Raw genomic sequence first — 6000 nt, 5'->3', positions numbered from 1 at the left:
GTTATTTTCTGCTTGGGGATTCCCGCATCGTAAGTGAAATGTAGGTTTGGATTCCACATCCACATGAGGCATGAGTTTGGAGTTCAGCTTTTTTAAGGGAGACCTTGTTTTTTCCTAGAGACTCTGGTAGAATCAGTTTCCCCATGCCTCCCTTGTGTCGGTGCACAGAGATCTTTGAGTCTCCCTTTCACCCAAGAGGCGACCCCACCCAGTAACTGTCATGCGGTGGGTGTCAGAAAAGCAGGAGTTTTTCCATCTGGTATGAAGCCCTCTTTCTGAATGGACACTGTAACCCCATTCACGATACAGATGAAAACCCCTTTCCTCTGGGGAGCTGTGGCAAAAGCTTACAAGCTGACGATTCTGACTGCAAGTTTGCTGTTTATTTTTGTCACCTGGGCTTACTTTTAAAAGGAATTCAAATTAACTTAGTTCACCGTGTTTCCACAACTGAAAGCTTCAATTCTAGAGTATCAGTTTGGTTTTTCTTAATAGTACATTTCAGCTTATTTCTCTGGTGAAACTGTTTATCCTTTCATCTGTTTTGTCCATCATTCCTCTATTTTATTGAACATATTAAGAGGAATTATTTTGTAGTTTTTATTTGTTAAGCCTAATACCTGGATCATCTGTGGGTTTGCATTTGTTGCCTAATATTTCTTATTCTCATATTACCAATCATGTAGTTTCAACACTTTTCCTGTCCAGACACTTTTTTATTATTTGGCAGACATTGTGAATGAAGAGTCCACTGATGCCACACATGGTGTTTTCGTCCATGAATTTCCCCTACTTCCTTTAGGCAGTAAGGGCTGCCTCATCTCTTTCAGGTCAGGCATTCAGATGGGTCAGGATTAGACTGCATTTTTTTAAGCAACTTTGAGGTATACTTGACCAAGTAAGTTTTACATATTTGTAAAGTGTACAATTTAATACATTTTAACATGTGCATATACCCAAGAAACTAGCACCACAATCAAGAAAATGAACATATCAATCACCTACAAGTCTTCTCATGCCCTTTCGTAATCCCTGCCTCCCCATCAACCCCTGATCTTCTGTCTGCACTACACATTGGTTGGCATTTTCAAATTATTTATATGAATGCAATCATGCCATATCTCTTCTATGTTATCTGGCTGCTTTCATTCAGCATGATTATTTTGAGATTCATCCATGTTGAGCATATCAATACCACATTACTTTTTATTGGAGTAGTGTTTCATTTTAGGGATGTACTCCATTCACTTTTTGATGGACATTTGGAATATTTACATTTTGGGTATTATAAATAAAACTGCTATGAATATTTGTTTACAGTCTTTTATGGACATGTGCTTTTATTTTCTTGAATTCCTAGAAGAGGAATGTCTGGGTCATGTGGTAGATAGGTGTTTACCTTTTTAGGAACTGCTAAACAGTTTCCAAAACAGCTGTGTCATTTTAAATTCCTCATGGTGTATATGAATTCTGGTTGCTCTACTTCCTTGCCAAGACTTTGTAAGGTCAGTCTTTTGAATTTTATCTATATTGATACGTGTGTAGTAGTTATCTCTCAGCAGTTTTCAGTTGCATTTCACTAATAACTGATGGTGTTCAGCATCTTTTCATATGCTTATTTTCCATCTGGGTATCTTTGGTGAAGTGTCTTTTCAAGTCTTTGGCAGATTCCTTTATTGAGGGCATTTGTTATTGTTGAATTTTGAGAATTCTTCACTCTGGATATAAATCCTTTTAAATTTTAGATATATGATCTACAAATTTCAGCCTATGGCTTGTCTTTTTATTTGCTTAATAGTGTCTTTGAAGAGCAGAAGTTCTTCACTATGGTAAAGTCTAATTTATCGATTTCTTTTTAAAATAAATCATACTTTTGGTGTTATAGCAATCTTTACCAAACTCAAGGTCATAAAGGTTTATTTATTTTTTCCTAGAAGTTTCATAGTTTAAGGTTTTCTATTAAGGTCTATGATCCATTTTGAGTTAATTCTTGTCTATGTTGGAAGGTATGAATCAAAGTTCTTTATATGTGTTAATTTATTTCTGGATATTCTATCCTGTTCTATTTTTTGATTTGCCTATGTTATGGCAATATTATACTTCCTAGTTACTGTAGCTTTATAGTGAGTCTTGAAATCGGATAGTGTAAGTCCTCCAGCCAGATATTTGCTTTGTTTTGACTTTTTGAGGTTCTCTGTATTTCTCTATGAACTTTAGAATCTGTTTTAAAATTCCCTTACATCCCATTGTACCAAAATTCCACCCCTTCTTAAGATCAATATCCAAAGCCTAAAGCCACATTTTCCAAGAAAAAGGTCTCTCCAGATTCCAGGTGATGGGAATTACTCTTCTGTGCTCCATTCACACTTCATAACACTCTTGTTGCATTTATTCATATTTGGCTGTATGTACTTGTCTGGTCTTTCCTGCCATACAGTAAACCTCTCCAGAGCAGGAATCTTGGCTTGTTCCCCTGTTGAAAAAAACTAGTTTTATACATTTTAGGAATGAGTCCTGAATTAAGGGAGATCTGCAGAAGACATCTAGTTCATTTCCTCTATATTGCCAAGGAATCCAACATTTAGAATGGCTTATTCCATTGTTTGTTATCTCTAAGACCTCTTAGTCTTTATTATGTGTATTGATTGCTATTACTGTGCTTTCAAAGAATAATGGGATAATTATTTTCTAAATATTAAAACATACTTTGACTTGTGATGATAATTTTATGTAACTATGTATTAACAATCTATTCATGCTCATATATGAATATCCATCTTTTGGGTATTCATCCAGCTTTTGCTGGAATGTCTTATCTTTGAGAAATCAAGAAAGTCTTTGGCTGCCAGGGCAGTTGCACCTTGGCGCAAGTGCAGTATCTCCACTGGCCCCTCCAGCCCGGCTCTAGCTCTCCGCCGGGAGGAGCTGCAATTACACCCTTGCCCTGTAGAAGCCTACTGTTCTCAGAAAGAAGTTTTGTATGGAATATAATCATGTCCTTTTCGTGGGACCATTTCAGCCCAGTGATCTGACAGCATGGGAATATGTTCAGCCTGCTTTTTGTAGAGTCTAAATTGTTCCATATGTATTCAGAACAAATACAGTAAGGGAACTGTTTTAGCACCCAACAGATTAGCAGTGTAACCATGTGAGGAGGGAAATCGGCTTTCTTGTCACACTCAGGCATTACACTGAGGTGGCCCCCCCTTGGGAAACGGTTTCTCTGTGAGCAATTTGAAGTCCGAGGCAGTTATGAACGGCCTTCTGTTGTCCTTCCTTAGTCTTTCCACATTCATTACATCTGGTGAGATTAGATGAATCTTGCTTATTTTTTGCACAGCACTAATCTGTATTAAGCCATCACGTGTTTAAAAGGTGAGTAGACAAATTGTTAGACGATACAAATCCTCTTAGATTTTTGTCATAATGCAGAATCTTGGTTAGCATTAAAGAAAATTCACATTAGAATCTTAAATAGTAGAATAAAATTTACAAACAGCAGTTATTTGCCCTGAAGCCTGTTTCTGTGGCAGCTTTGCCCTGCTTTTCCTTCTTTATCAGAGTCCTTGAGAGGCTTGTGTCATCGCTATCAATATCATCTACTGACTACTCTAGAATACCGCAGGGAAACGAGGAGCCGGACAGGGTGTGTGTGTGTGCGCGTGTGTGTATATGTACACAATGAGAACAGTCATCAGACATTAGATGCACAAGACATGTTTATAGGAAAAATGCAAGTTCCCATTGCCAGGATGCTCTCCTGCCCTACTACGCAGGCACATGCTTCCACGCGTGCTGGCAATGAGCTGCTGTTCGGTGCTGCTATACAGAGCCCCCCACCCAGTGCTCTGTGCGGCTCTGAACGGCAGACTTGCTGCATGAGGATGTTGCGAATGTAATCTAAGGACTCGAAAGGCCACCGCGAGAATGAAGCTGGGTAAGAACACTTCCCAATGCTCCTTTGTTGTTTTTCGATCTTGCCAAATGCCGAGTGGATGTGCCCCGAGCTAAAATTCGGCGATACAGTGCTCCATTTAAAGAGGAATATTAGTATGAAAACTTCGTGTGGTGAACAAGGGATGTGGTGGGAGTGAGATGGGGAAAGAAGAGGAGAACCTAAGAGGTAGTAATATGGACAGCATCATTTGAAGATCAGATCGGTTGGAATGAAGGGGAGTGGCCAGCTGGTTTCAGGGTGAAAAACAAGGAGCTAGTTTTGAATATGTCGACCTTTATGACCACAGTAGGTAATTCTGGCAGGAATTGAGAACTGGGGCAACACTCAGGAGAGAAGAAATGTAGAGACGCAGCTCCAACACGCCCCTGTTGGTAGAGGTAACTGCTGTATGAGAGTAGATACCATCTCTAGGGATTGGAGGGAGGAGAGAATTGTATTTGTAGATGGAGGTCAAGGTATCCCTTGAAGGTGATTCATTTACTAAGCCCCGCATATGTTTGAGGGCTTGGGCTGCTCTGAAGGCCCCGATCCCATGCCAGGAAAATGAGCACCTGCTTATTCTCATTAGGGCTCCTTGCATGTGGTCGTGATAAATGAGCAAAACTGGTAAGACCTGGGCATATGCACATGTGTGGTTCTTACACCACCGGAGTTGGTGGGAGGAAAAGCACCCAGATGCTTCACTCCATTCGTTCCTCCTTAGTAAGCAGTCTCAGGTTCACCCTGTTATAAACCTTCTCTCCCTCATGAGCTCTTTTCCCTACCTCACAATCCTTCCCCCAAGTTCTCTGCAGACTTTCTCCAAGGAGGTACACAGTGTGCAGCCCCACTTCTGCCCATCCTCTGCATCAGGACTTCCTAACTGTAGTATCAGCACCCTAAGGTGGGGCCATCGGCAGGCACCCAGGGGGGGTCCAAGGGCAGGACAGACTTACCAAGAGTCACTCCACAGGGTCAGACCCCCGTGGTGCTCTTGTCTCTTCTCTTTAGTGCCCCAAAGATGAATACGTGGTACAATTACCCTCTATTATTTTTTGTCTGCTTCTCCGCCGTCTAGTCCATTTCTCTTGTTCCTGAATTTAATTACAACTCATTTTATTCTACGAATGAAACTCAATGCTTCTCGTATGGACTAGATTTCCCCTCTGATTAATACTGCCCTTCAAATTTATTTATGACTCCTATAAAGCAGGTATAGGTGAGAAAGTGTATGTTTCCTCCTATTTGTACTATTTATGTGGCTGTGATTGAAGCTTTCAGCAAACCTGGAGAGAAAAATGGACCTACTATGGTTTAGACTAGAGGGGAGGAAATAGGGTAATTAGGGCTGGACAGGTGCTGAGAAGGAATATGTGTGCTTTTCATTAAAGATTCTTCTATAGAGAAACTGACAGAGAAGGCTAGAATTAGAAGGGTTCCAGTACTACTATCAGGAACTTGGAGGGATTCAAAAAGTTTAAAACTTCACTCTTCCCATCATTCATGCTAAGCCTCTCAAAACAGAATGGCTGCTGAATAGCTATGTAGCTACAAGTCTACCTTATTCTGAGTAAGATTACCTCTGTGGTACAACGTGCCTGCAGATCTTGAATTAGAGCCCTTCGTAGGTGTGGTGGGAAAGGGGAATAAATACATTTCACCTTGGCATTTAGTCACAAACTTAGGATTTTTGCAACACAGAATAGGACTCAATAGTAGAGATCAGATTTCTCAGGGTTGTTTTGGTAGACACTATAGAATGCTACAGGCTCACAAGTAATAGGTGTGATCTGGTGTCTCTGCACACAAGCAGTGGTGTCACCAACAAGCCATGTCTCCTGATAAAGTTTCTGAAGGGAAGTCCTATGGATGCATATGCCTTATAACACTGTGAGGTGGATGCAGGTGTTTAAGAGAGGACTGGTAATTTCTGGAGCTTAAATCTTCATACAAGCTTTCCTATTTAAGATAGCCTAACATGCCTATCTTTTGTTCTCATCCTAGATGCTTTGTGCAATGGCTAAGGACTGGGATATGGTTGCTGAGGTTTTTAGTTGTAACTA

The sequence above is a fragment of the Manis javanica genome, chromosome 13 (genome assembly GCF_040802235.1).
Source record: "Manis javanica isolate MJ-LG chromosome 13, MJ_LKY, whole genome shotgun sequence".
NCBI lineage: Eukaryota > Metazoa > Chordata > Mammalia > Pholidota > Manidae > Manis > Manis javanica.
This window is presented reverse-complemented; position numbering follows the sequence as displayed.